Raw genomic sequence first — 15,848 nt, 5'->3', positions numbered from 1 at the left:
TAAAATTACTTTTTTGAAAATGTTGATGTACACAAATGAAAATGTGAACAAATAGTTTTGAATTATTTAAACATGTGTCTATGCATGCAAACGATAATAGATTTATAAGATATGGGGACTATATGATTACTTGAAAATTATATTAATAAATAGACAAATAGAAATCTATCAATGTTTAAATAATTGTAAAAATTGTCAGAGTATAGTAAATACTAGATTCAATATGAAATGTATTTTATATTTTTGTAAAACCATCTTTAAGAACTATTAAACTTAAAATATAGGTGCATTTTAATAACTCAAAATTCGTTTAAATTTAGATATACATCATTAATATCATATAATCATAGACCGTGCAGCTAATACTTAGTTATGTAAAAATATTTATTATAATATGGACTATAGTTTATATAATTATATTCATATTATTATTATAAAAAAATGTTGTAATGTATAACTTAATTTTCCAAACAGTAGTTTTAGTTTTGTTTTATAATTTATAATTTTATATTACGCATTCATAATTTTGTTTTTATGATGGTTCGTAAAAATTATTACCGTAGATTTTCATTAAAATTTGATGGATATTTATTAACATTTCTCTAAAGTAGTCTAATTATCTAAAAACGAGAAAAAAATAGTTTGAATTTTTAAATGAATTTAGCCATTTAGGTGCTAAAAATTTAATAATTTAAATATTTTGGAGGAGGTATAATACAGTTGTTTACGTCTAGTAGGGGCGGAAAATTGTTAGTGCCTTATTTAGTTATAAACATTTAAATCTGCCTCTGGGGATCCGCTATAAATATTAATCAGTCAAAGTCTATGAAAAATAATATTGTGAATATATAATATTAATATTGATGCATTCGCATTATGCTTTATAATTATATTTTGCAAAAATTATGCGGGTATTACGGAATTTCAAAAATCGGTTTTTTTAATTCACTCGTAAACAACAATAAATCATTGGCTACACCTCCAGACTAGAGACGTATAATAATATTTAAAATAAGTGCATTAATTACGACGTACAAAAGAAGTACCGAAAAAATATTTATATTATTATTATTTATTGTTCTATAGGTAGTAGGTACTTATCAAATCGTCTCTTTCCGACACATTATTTATTATATTCACGGTACAATAATTTATTGCTATTTATGCAGGTAGTTATCATCATTAATATGTCTCGGTTACATCATAATTTGACTGTCCGCGAACACCGCCGAGACTGTATATAAATCAATTGATGCATAACTATACGGCTATACGTAAATGGCGAATTTTTTACCATCCGCCATCCGGTGACCGGTTATTATTACGCACTACCGCGACCGTCGGGCTGTGACATGCACATAATAGAGCACGTTGTGTGGCCTATACTCGTATGAAAGATGAATACTGAACCATACGATAATATTTTGCAATATAATATTATCAGATGGTATAGGGACGTACTTGTTTTATATTTTGTAATTTGAGCACTTGAAGAATTTTTACTCTCCTCTTCTCGGTAGAGTAACGAAGAACAACTATTGCACTTTCAAACTTGACAGTCAGCGTTATGCCTATAGGTTTGACTTTGTTTCTAATCACTTAATTCAATATACACATTTGTAAGACACGACGCCGGACAATAGAAGAATTGTAATCATACGTAGGTACCTATAATATTAATAATATATGTGATAATCATTAATCCGTAAGTACCACTAAACTAGTATAATATCTAATATCTAACCCAACTTAACAATAACAAAATAATTAAATGAACAATTTAACGGATTCATATAAAAAGTGATTTTAAATAGATTTTAAGAAGTAGGTTAACTAGGTACCTATCTAGTAAGTACCTTATCATTATCTCAATAATTTTGTAGTGATAAAATTATTTTTTAAAAGTAATTTAACTAAACATTACTTAGAAACCAATTTAAAAATATAACTAAATTACTATCTCATTAGTCATTACTACTAAAAATAATTTCATTGCATTAACGAGTAATGTTCGTTGCATATTATTACTGTACTAAGTATCTAGGTACTGCATAATAAATTAATATGCTCAATACTTTAATATGTTTGTTAGCACTTAAATTATATAATATAAGTAACGCCGATTTCGTAAGGAATTATCGTACCGGTTTCAGCAACTATATAAAATGCAAAAAAAATTTACTCTATTATTTAGTTATTTATTTGTGGCTTTAATCCGATAACAAAAAAAACATAAATCATTTGGTTTAAAACGTGTAATATACTAATGTGAATAATTTTAAAACAGCCATTTAATTCTAAATTAAAGAATGTCGCATACAATTTTTGTCTAAATAAAAGATACCTATAAAAAACAAAACATTACACGTTGTCGTTATATTCTTATTCCTATATAATATCATGGAATGCCGTTATTCTAGTTTTTATAATATTAAATGTACCTACATTTTATTATAGACAGTATATTATTTTTCTAGGAAAAACTTGAAATTTATTGATCTAATAATATATTATTTTAATTAAATATCGTATTATATGTAGTGTATAATTATATAGATATATAATATTTGATATGTGTCTGTGTATATTATGTCAACATTATAATTTAGATAATTAAATAATTAAAATAAAAAAACCATCTAGTACACGTTTATTTTTATTGACACATTTAGTTATTAAAAATTATCCTATAGATATATAAAATTATAAATAAAAATAATTTAACTACGTATTGCTTACTTATAGTTACCAACATATTTTAAAATTACAAACTATTTCATGTACAGTACATACATCAAACCTGAAAACAGTTGTTTCAATAAAACTTACTATACCTTATTTAATTAATAAAATATAATTTTTAAAACTAACAATTAAAAATGTGTTAATAATAATAAACATTTAACAACCAATTATATTCATTGAAGAAAAATTTAGTATACAATTTCATATTTTTGATGTTCATTTTTATTTAATTTTACAATTTTCCCTATCTGTTAGTCTGTTACCTAAATTGGATAATTATTTATCTTATTAATTATTAATTCTGAACTTTTTGGGTTCCTTTGCACAAGATTATAAACACAAATTTTCTTAATTTTCAAACTTGATAATGTGAACTGTATTCGAATATGACCTTTTTTAACAAAATATTGACAATTTTTTAATAACTGAGCCTCAGTTTATAAAAATAGTAATTCGAATACAATAATTTTTTAGATCAAATTTACAATAGTTATTACGACTATCTTGATTAAATATTTATGATTTTGTTCCAAAACAACAAGTTATTAAATAAAAAAAGATTAAATAAATGCTATTATATTTACCTTGCAGTAAACCTATATTTTTACGACGTTCTGCAATTCTGACTGCCCAATTTCAAACAAAAGTCTTATTTTATGATGATCACTTTTTAGGTACCTACTTATTGTAGTATTGTACCAACATTAAAATAAAAGGTATTTATCAACTAAATACCGCTGAACTCTGGAATTATGCCAAAAGCAATTTGGTGTAGAATTTCCAAAGACTATATTAAATTGTATGAAAAAAATTGATGTTCCTATACTTTTGTAAGTAATAAGTAGTTGTATAGCTCAATTTTTCATGATTTTTATGTCATCAAAGTTCACTGTTCCTTTATAGTTTATGTGTATGAGTATAAATGTATATAAATATGAATTTTCTATCATAAATCATCAAACTTTCACATGGCTCTGACGTCCGGGGACAAATTAATTAAAAGCACGTAAGTATGTCGCCTTATTATAACGGGTCAACACTATATTAGGTTCTCCTACATTAACAAGCCAAAATATGTATTATTTGCAACTATCTATTTTATTATTGGACTAGGTATTCTAAATATTGATTTTTTCTATGTAGCAACAAGACAAGTGTCTACGAAATAATAACTATATATTGTATTACAATAATGGTGCATAATGTGTGAAATAATTAGTAATTTGTTAAATAATATTCTACTACGTTATTATATATACAATGTTTACATTGACATAGAATATATTATTACATATTTACAATTATTTCAATAGCCAACTTATGTTATGGGCGTTATGGAAAAAAAAGAGAAAAGAAAACTCCATTGTCATCAGCTAAACACGAATCCGACTGCAGTTCGCGAGTATAACAACTTCCATTATGATAACCATAATAATCTTTTATACATATAATTAATTTTATTATTATTATTATTATTATTATTACTTTTTTTTGTGTATAGCTAGATAAATCACAAGGTACCTACTAAAAAGGTATATTATTGCCAATGTATTATATAAATATTTATTATTGACAAAAAAAAAATCTATTTATTATTTTTTTATACCGAACTCAGAATTCAAAATTATCTTTAAATTATAACTTAGAAGAAGTAAAAATAACTTTGGTTGACAGAATTAGATTTAAAATAAAAAAAAAAAAACGAGCTTTTTTAATTTTTGATTATCATATTATATTACGTTTGAAAATCTGCAGTAGTAGAAAAAAGTACTTATTATATGGTTTTAAATTAAATTACCATATCAACGATGGAAAACTTGTCTGAATACTTTAAACGGTTATAAATAAAAGTACATAAATGAAACCGGTTGTTTTCTACTTGAGTACAATTAGCTGTAAGTATAGCTATACAAAAATTATAAAAATTTAGAATAAAATTAATTTCATATACATATTTAGCAAATTAGCTATTACTCGTATATAATATTTAGAATACATAATTGTATTAAGAATACCATAGTGTACTATAGACTATAGTAAGTTGGAATTGTTAAGTTTTACTCTTGTACTAATTTAAATATTGGTAGTTATTAAAATATTTAAAAAGAAAATAATTGCACTTATTATATTATTTACATGTAATATCGGTAAAAATATAAAATTGTCTTGCAACATATGTTTTGAATTGTTGGGTTACATATTATATTACTTAAAAGTAATTGTACACGTTTACTGAATATTATGAATATATCAAACATACCGACGTATATAGTTTATAGTTTAACTGACAGTATTAAAAATTAAAAGTACATACATATGTCCTATAGAAATAAGTACAAATAACTAATAAATCACTATATAAGTCAATAAGTAATTTCGATTATAATTATTTTTTGTGACTTAAATGTTATGAAATATGAATTTTATACTTAATAAAATCAACTCATTTTTGATATATGAATAAAAATTAACATAGTTAGTTATATTAATGAACTTAATTATATTTTAAATTATTTTTGTAACACAATGTATAATAATATAGTAATTATAATTATAAATAATATAAAAATGTAGATGTGAAAAAGAATATTAACTATAAAATAAAATAATACATTAACAACTATAATATTAACTTTTTATGTTATTTTATTTGGAGTTGATATCCTCTTAGGTTGTAGGACCATGTCTTAAAATAAAAACTAAAAATTAAAATTTATACGATTTTTGTACTTTGTTATCATAAATATATGTATATTACTCCGATACATATGGGCTCGATTTTATCATTATTCATCAAAAATTTATAACTATTATAACTATAATGATGGCCATTAATTGAATAAATAACATATTAACTTAGCACGATCACAATTAGTTGCGATTAGACTATAAATAGCAAACAGAATTGAAGATCCGCACTGAACGACAATAAAACATGGTAGATTAGGTACTCACTGATCAAATCTAGAAACTGTTAAAATGTATATTAAAGTTATAGGTGACAATAATGATTCACCTGCCTTCCGTATCAAACGTAGGTACAACATGTAAAACTACAAATTCCGAATTATGATGGATATAATATAAATAATATTTGTGTGTGGAAAAAAAATACAAGCCAATACAATTTCCAAGCCTATTAAATAATACAATATATATATATTTGAATAAATATTCAATTATGCATAGTTTTTCTACAAAAAATCAATTTTATTCACTGTAGTGATATTTTAAGTTTGTATTTTTTCTAATAGCGCGGCCTCAGTGGACCCATATATTATTCAGTGTTCTGAAAATATGTAAATATCAAATCGATTTAAATAAATTGTTATACGTGTAAATAATAAATAATAGCCAGGAGGCTATAAAGAAATGTGGATTAAGATAAAAATGATATTAATAAAGTGCATTATTTTTCTTTAAATTCACTCGGCTGATGGATTAAAACCATCTAGGTGGCAACAGCGTGTTTCATAAAATCTCTTTTGAATTCGTGTTCAACTGATTCAGTCATCATTCTTTTTCCAAATCCTAACACTTAAAATAAATTATATACCTATGAGTATCAATTATGCTTAATAACATATATTATTTTTATAATAATTATATGGTATAACTCTACAGACTTAAACACATAAAACTACTCATTTGTTATCAGCTATACATTGAAAACCGCAAAATCGATCATTTTGAATCCGGTTTTAGTGTTATGTAGATTGTAGACGCATAATTTGCAAAACACTAAATCTTGTTCTTCTAATCTTTTTCCCATACCTTATTAATAGGATTCCCGAAAATATCAACAAAATGTACGAATTTAAAATTCCCTAATGTATTTAGTTAAAATATAATCCCTAAAAATAGGTGTAACATACATGTACAATAAGTCAGACGAGGCTGAGACCCACCAACCGTTTTACCCAAGAGCACATGAATACAATTTCTATCCTCACTAATCATTATAATCATATTATTTACAGCCTTGTTTAGAGCCAATAATGTAATATAATTATAATTGCGTATTATTGAGGATACAAATTGTAATCGTGTGCCCTCGGGTAAAACGGTTGGTGGGGTTCAGCCTTATCCGACTTACTGTGCCTGTACCCATCAGCCGGTAGCTGTTCGCCCGGCAACGGGTCGCGGAACGAGCCGGGCGGACGGTAACTGACTGTGTACACGGTGCGGCCGTTGACAGGCTCTTCCGGCCGGCAGTACGCGGCCAGCGACTGTGGCCGGCTTATCGTCAGCGGGCCCCACTGCTGATAACTCGAACTGGTCTCCGTTTCTTTGGCCATTAGCAGGTTCGGGCCCTGCGACCAGGAGGCGGTGGACGGCCGCGCCAGTGGCCGTCGTCCGTCCGAATTGCACGTGAACCCGAACGCGTCCGCCGTGGTGGTCTTGCTGGTCATGGGGCACGGGCCGCTGCCGCAGTTGTGGCCAATGGTTTCCGCCGGCCCGGTGGCACGCTGCCTTTGAGCTTCCGGCAAGCACTTGGTCACGAAGTCGTGTCGCTGCGACGTCACGTTCTGCATGCGTTCTTGGGCGCCGCCCACGAGCTCGTGATCGGCCGGCACCGTGGGCCGCGTCCGGACCACGTCCTGCCATTCGCGAAAACTGGCCCGGTGCACGGTCATTCGGTCGAACTGCTGTTTGCAACCGTCCGGCCTGGGCCAGGGGCTCTCTGTCGGTGCCACTGTGGGTCTCCTGCAGTCGTCCAGCCGTAGTTCGGGCTCTTTGTACGATTGCCTGCAACAACGCGTATAGTGATTTATATGTTAGTCACGTATGTACGCGTCACATTATAATGTCCAAACGCGTCAATTGAGAAATATTTGGAAATTCGTCTGAAAAATTAAACGGTAAAATCTCCAAGTCATTTAACATGTGAAAAAAGTAATCGGCATTTTTAGACTCTGGGCGGAGTGATGAATCTATATTGATTTACAATGATCTGTGTTTTTTAATTTTTTTTTCTTTCTTTCCGTCATTACCACATTTATTGGAGTAGTAATAATATGTTTTGATTTTCAAAAAAGTGATTTTTGATAGAAAGTTGTATTTAGATGGTAATATGGATGCAAAAGTAAAAAAACTCCAGTATTTATCAAAATTGGAAAAAAATTAAGGAAAAAGCTAAGCTAAGCTAAGCTAGATTTTGATAAAATCAATTTATAATAGCATTTTTGTATACAATCAAAATAATTTAACCCTTTTTAGCAATATGTAAATAATTAATGTATGACATTTTCGGGTTTTTATTTTTTTTCTAATAATGTCAATAAAAAATAATTTTCGCTCGGTAAAAAACCTAAAACACAAATTAATAATAATTTTAATATTCGTGTATAAATATAATATATAGTTTTTATAATAATTAAATATTAGTAATTTAATAAATGCATTGTTTTCGCAAAAAAATTTAATTAACTAGTATTATAAATTATAATGCTAATAGTAAAATTAATTAATGTAGTCTTTAGTAGCAATAGATATATGAGATTCACAGATTATGATATATACTTGGTACATAATAAAGGCTGATATACTGTCATTTCTCGTAATCATTTTACGTATGCAATTATTTATTATTGAATTCGTATACATTACAATAATTAACTCAATGTAGCGTAAAACTTGGTGGTCCTAATAGGAAATTGAGCCACCTTCCCCCCCATTAAGTTTTGAATAGTTTCTAGTGATATTATAGAAGCTAATTAAATAATATTATAATAAATTATAATAAAAAATAACGATAATAATTGTTTTATTACTTATATATATATAATTAAATATTTAAAACAAAATAATTAATGTATATTAGATCATGCCTGTATGTAGATCTTCCCCAGCCATCCACAACCGTACCAGGACATATTTTTGTAAGGGGTCGATAAATTTGTCGTCTCTTCGGTTGCAGATAAATTTGCATGTTTTTGTTTTCTTATGTAACAATGATTTCAATTAAAATGTAAATAAAAAATTACAAAACTCAATAACAAAATTGTTTGTATATCCTTTTCAACAACGATTCAAATAAAAATACAAACTATATTTACTTCGATTTGCTAAGGCAACAATGCAATTATTGAACATCGCTCATACTATACGTGTTTATACACCATGGTAATAATATGTAATAAAAATTATTGTGCATTAATTAGTACTTGGTAATCTCCGGAATCACTTTTCCAATTGGCACCAAATATTGAACACATATTCCTTTAGACTCTGGAAATGTTTATAGTTTCTTTTTGCAACTTATATAGGTTGCTATAAGGGTAGTAGTTCACAAAATAATGTCGTTTTGAATCACAACAATCGAATATATTTTTTTTGTTTATAGATATTGTTACCACTGGTCACTGAAATAAAGATAATAAATGTATATAATCTATGTACTTATATATAACTAAATGTATGTTTGTAACTAATTTATTCAAATACTACTCGACCGATTTTAACGAACATTTGAGGGATTATTCTTAGAGATATCAGATAAATTTAGAGAAAAGTTTTGAACCACGTTAAAAAGTAAAGTAAGTTCTATATTCAATCAGTGATAGGCGGTTGTGTATCGCAATCGAATTAATTATCTAAACAAAGTACTTTGACGCTGATTTGCACGCCAAGACGTGAACTAAGTAGGTATACCGTATACAATAAATTCAAAATACGCCTATACATAATTACACCATATGGTTATTCATCGTCGGACTATACAGATGTTTTACTTTATTTATTTTGAGGCGTATGAATATGTATTAATATAATTAATTGATGGTTTTAATTTTTAGAAATTTAAAACTAAAAGATTCATTTAAATAATTTTTAAAGTTCATATTGTAAGATATATATTCATTTATTATTATGGATTGACATAGAGTATAACCACTATAACATATATGCTCTATTCGCTTATAAATTAGTATCCACTTTACAATTATTTAAATTAAAAAATATAGTTATTTTATAATTATTAATACATATGAATTATTTATTTTATAAATTCAATTTTTTTCACGAAAATAATTATTTAAAAATAAAACACTTTTGTTAATGGATTATATTATATTTGTGATTAAAACAATATATAAGAATAATAAATTATGTTTTAATTATTGTCCTACTAATTCGAATATTCATGAACTTACAAATTGGCGTGGTCGATACTGAATATCGACTAACTTTATTTTTAAAGCGGGTTATAGACAGCCATGATCATTACATAATTATAATTACTATCTTAGTTTAAAGTTCTCCGACATTAATAGTGATAAATAATATTTGTGAATAAACAATACATTAGTACCTATCTAAATTTACACTCAAATTTAAATAATAACCCTCCATAGAATCTGAAATAATATTGATTGAGTAAGTTGTATAATTACTACAGGTATTAAAATACCTTTATACATATTATATATGTAATATTTTTATATTCATTGAGCAAATAAAATTATTATCTAAGAGATCGTCTCTTATTTTAAAATGTCAATTTATTTTTAAAAAAATATTCAACTTAACATAACTGAATTGAAAAATATTATTAACTCATCCAGCTTTGAAAATAGAGATCAGTACAATGATACATATTATAAGCACATAATAATTATAATATAATAATACGCAGTACACATTATATTGTAATATGCAGGGCATCATGATGTTTATTAATATTAAATAACTAAATATAATAATAACGTTATACTATTATAGAATTATACTGTAGAAACATCGAAAAAAAAAATATTTTAGTTTTTACTAAATTACAGATTATCATCGAGACAACCAAAAATATTTTCAAGTCATGCTAAATAGGGTTCCAATTTCCAGTTTTTCACATTAACTACTCTTACTGCAATTACGTAAATAACACTTGAGTAGGTACTTTAGGTATTTATACTTTATAAATCCAATAATTTTGACATATAATTATATTAAAAATGATAAGCTATTAATTATCATAGTATTATACCAAGAATACGCGCGTCACATGTATAATATATAAACGTAGTTGTAGCGAAATCAATAAAACCGTTGGCCGTCGGCGAATCATAATTTTTATAATAATATGTATACAGGCATAATAGGTGCCTGCTATCTCATATTATATGTAAGCCCAAATTGTAAAGGATTAAACTATCATAATAAATACCTACAGTTGTTTTAAATGGGTTCGCGGTCAAGGCCGGGTCGTTGTTTAATGTTTTATGCCTACGTTAATAATCAACAATATACAAATAAGTGAAAATATATTTAATTGTTTTTTTTTGTTGTATGTAAATATATATATATACACACATAACCGTAAATCACTTATTTCCCGTCTTATTTATTATGTATAGAAGTATACAAGTTACAAACGTACCGTGAAAAATAACGAATATATTATTTAGATGAATTACAATAACGTAGTTAGGTATCAATGTATCATACCGACCTATACGAAATTTGATTAAAGTTAACTGTATACATCTATACATGTATTGTTGCAGTCATATACCTACAGTCGAAACGAAAATATTAAAACACGACACATCTGTTTAATACAAAAGCGGTGATGTGTTTGTCTGGTATACGTATATACGACACTGCAACAAATATATGACGATGTGCAACATCATTACCCGACGATTTTATTTTAACGAGCCCCGCGCGTACATATAATATTTTTATAAACCCGTAATTTATAACCTATGAATAAAGTTGCGAATTTTCGATTAATTGATTTAATCAAATTTGAATAGAAAATGAATAAAAATTACTTGCTATCCCATAGTCGGTGTGTAAATAACAAAACATTATGTAGATTTAAAACGTTCGTGCGGACAATATTCATAATCACCGTGTATTGAAGTAACAGTATATATATTTTTTTTTCAGAAAAATATACAATTCGTATATAAAAAATTCGTATTCTATAACTGTAACTGTGTTGTATAAATATAATATTTATAACAAGCGACCAAACGAATAAACATTTAGCATCGAAATATATGGTCTTCGAGTGGCTGTCGTGTACCTTTTATATAACGTGCGAATAGAGTTTTTATAACGGTGTATATTACACATCGTACTGTATAACCAGTATTTTTAATGAATTTAAAATGAAAAGCATTATTGACGTCGATTTGTCATTGGCAATCTTATGGTCATATTATTATATAGACATATATATTTTCAGAAAATATAGTTTCGTGTTATACATATAAATTCGCTACCTGCTATCTAAACTCGTTTTCCGATCTGTCCACGCATTTAAATTTACTATCCGCAGTCCATCTATATTATACACTATTTTTTCTGGTAATGGAAAATATGGAGAGGAAATAATATAATAAAAAAATCTTGTCGTCAGTTGTTTTGGAATAGCTTCAATTATTTATTATTGCTTTATTAGTTCATCATTGTATATTTTTATTACATCATTGGATTTTTCAATCCAGCTAATTAAAATTAATAGGTATTAAATATATACTATAAGATGTATTAATTGTATATCCATTATAAGTTGTCAAGTAAAGGTATATCAAGTTAAAATATTCAAACTTATCCAAATCTAAAAAATAAGTACGTTACCTGATAATGGTTTATATATAGATAATTTAAATAAAATATTTGATTCCAGTAATGAATATTTTTTTCTAAAAATCTATATCTGTACGCTATAACGAGTAATTCGTATTTTTTAACATATTATAGTAATTTAATAGACTTTGAAATACACGAATATGAAGCCTCATCGGGTGAAATTCTTAACAGCCCTAATTTATTAAAGATCTCTTGATCAGTTTTGTTACAATCAGCAATCGTATTTAGTCTGATATCGGAAGTTAGTGATATATCATATATTTGTGATGTGCAATATGAGGCTTTGTGAATATTCACAGGCATAGTAAACTATAATAAGATAATAATATATAAGTTTTATAATTTACTAATAAGTTACTATATAACTAATATTTTTAACTTTAATACATAATAAATAACCATTTATTAAATTTCAAAATATAACAAATAGTGCAATAATGTAATTTTGTAATTATTAAGAAAAACTTTTGAATAAGTTACTCGTACTTTTTATGGCTTAAAAATCAGTAAAAATCAAAATATATGTCATATTAATATATTATACAATTATAAATCTTATTAAATTTATTAAATGATTTAAATTTTAATAGGTATACAATATGTATGATATGTGCACGTACCTTTATCGCAACCGTTATCAAAACGAATAAAATTACTGTGAATGAACGTTGTGAGTATATTTTGATAACCTGTTTCCTAAAAATATAAATATACATCCGATAATGTTATAAATCAAAACAAGAAAATATAACTCGTTATCATAAAGCTTAGACACTTTTTCAAATTTAAATATCGTGATACAGCTGAAATTGCAGTCATCGCCCCTTAATTTCATAAGATATTGTATATTTAGAATATTAGAATATTAGAAATTATAAATGATACCGTAAATAAACCACTAAATAGCAGTGTGACGCCTTCTCGGAGTTAGAAATTAGTAAATCGTTCATTATTATTTTCTTCTATTGCCGTGTTTGCACGGAATTGGAATACTATTTGGCCTACCAAACTCGGCGCCCGGCGGCATATCTTTGATTACGACATACGAATAAACTGTGGAATTTTAAAAACAAAAATGTAATCATAGATACAGAATAAATTAAATGTGTTATTATAATGCTTCTTATCTGTAAAACTTTTGTAATTTATTACCAAACAGCTAACCATTTTATGAACTTCCGAAAATCGAATATTTGTGACCTACAGGCTACAAGGCTACAAACAGCCTAGTTGTTTTTGCATTCAATATGTTAAGTGTATTATAAATAGGTATTAATATATTACTCATATCATTATTGTGATGTATTATATTAAATCAGTTACATTTTAAATTTAACTTGAATGATAATTTTTGACTGTTTAGAACATATTTAATTTTGTGGAATTGTATATTTTTATTTAATAATATCAGAGGCGTATTTTAGGGGGAGGGGTGAAGTTGGGCAATCGCCCTAGGTGCCAAATTGTAAATCTCTTAAAGGGGCTCCAAAATCGTAAATAAGCCTCTGAATAATATATTCTATTTATAAAAATAAATTAATATCATAATGATATATTGTTCACATTGTCATCCGTATTAAAAAAATATCTACAACTTAATATTATCTATGAATATTAACATATAACATATTATTATTTATTATATACAAATATAATTATATAATTTTAATTATAACGTAATAACTATAGTAAATAAAATAAAACTATTGTTTTGTATAGAGTTAGACAGATGATTTTTAACTTTAGGAAATTCTAAATCATATCTAATTAAATTTATGAGATATACAACCCTATTTTTTATAATTATAAAATAAATAGAATTCCAAATTTTGTAACTTTTGATCTATAGTTATTTATATTGCTATCATAATAAAAAATAAAATAAAAAGTAATAGAAAATTAAAAAAAATATGAATTACACTCGTATGGTGTCTGTATTGGATTACAATAACACAGAACTCATAGAAGAAGGTATGTATTTAATAAATTATAATTTAAACATTTAAAATTTTTATTATCACTATTACTATCATAAAAAAATGTTTAATAAATTTAAAAACGTACTTATTGGAGTACACGATACACATATATAATAATTTTTTATATTTAAATATTTCAATTTCAAATAAATCATAAAAAATAATAATGTTGACTTTTCAACTCATGGGAAAATGTCCGATGTATATCTGTTGTATTCAAATGGGGTTTGGCTTTTATAATTGTTTAACATAGTTTAACATTGCGATATCATCATTTTTATTCTCTCAGTAAATTTTCTTCGTTGCATGCATATTGCAATTTAGTGCATCAAAGAAACAACTGCATTTATAATTATATTCCATTCACTATAGTTATCATCCATTTATTCACTATCAACCATCTAATGATCTAAATATGAGTGCATATTATAATGTACCTATTGTATGTATATATTATTTTTACCTACTATATAATAAAGCAGATGTGGTATGTATACAAACCGTATAAAATTCGGCCTCAATCGAATCAAACGTTTTACTAGCGACTGTCTTGACGAGTTTTGAAATATTTCATTAAGGAACCTTCTAGTTTAACGTAATAAAAAATATTTATTTAATTATTTAAACATTTATTTTCTTGTGAGTAAACCTCGGTTATACCATTAAGATTTATTTTTTTTTCAAGTTCCAGTAAATATTATTATAGTACATTATCGATGTATAAATTAACTGAAATCATACCAAAATTTGAATAATAGAGTATTTTTTATGACACACGTCTTACGCAATACACAAAGATTCAGCGACATATCTATTGTACTCGTATATCGTAATCGATTTCGTTTGAAAAGTAATAATTGCTATAGTATAAAACTATACATAAAAAATGTCTTTTGGGATTAAACTATTAAAAGATGTATAGTCAATATACCTAATGGTACCCATACGGCGATGCGTCCCAGAGTACTGATATGACTATATTTAGATACTGTCTATAGATATTTTATTATTATTATTAAATCCGCCAAACTAGTTTCCGGAATTGCAGCAATGACGTAATAAACAATAAATTATTTCATAAGCTTTTGTACGGCGGATATAATATACGATTAATGTACGACGGTGAGTAATTTTTTTTCTTCTGTGGCCCCGACTTGTCCGAACTACGAGTATGCGATTGTACATATTTTTATATAGCTGCGAATGTGGTCAGTAAACGATCCGACAAAATAGTGGTATAGTGCGCGGGTATATACGGTAATTTATGAAAGAAAAAAAACCACATGCGTATAGGTAAGGCATAGCGCATAGGTACTCCAGACGCGCGAGTCTAAAAATAACAATACTCGTGTGCAGTAATATATTCATAAAAATGTATGAAAACGTCTGAGAAAAATTATCAAGAAAACGTACTACACCGATATGTATGAGCGTGCGTTTGATAAACGCGTAAACCGCGGACGGGGTAAACGACTGCACGTGTACACGTAGGCGAGTGAAATAGGTAGGTAATATATAATAACACGA

Source organism: Rhopalosiphum maidis, chromosome 2 (assembly GCF_003676215.2).
Source record: "Rhopalosiphum maidis isolate BTI-1 chromosome 2, ASM367621v3, whole genome shotgun sequence".
In the NCBI taxonomy this organism is placed as follows: Eukaryota; Metazoa; Arthropoda; class Insecta; order Hemiptera; family Aphididae; genus Rhopalosiphum; species Rhopalosiphum maidis.
The sequence above is the reverse complement of the archived record's forward strand: the minus strand, read 5'-3'. Positions refer to the sequence as shown.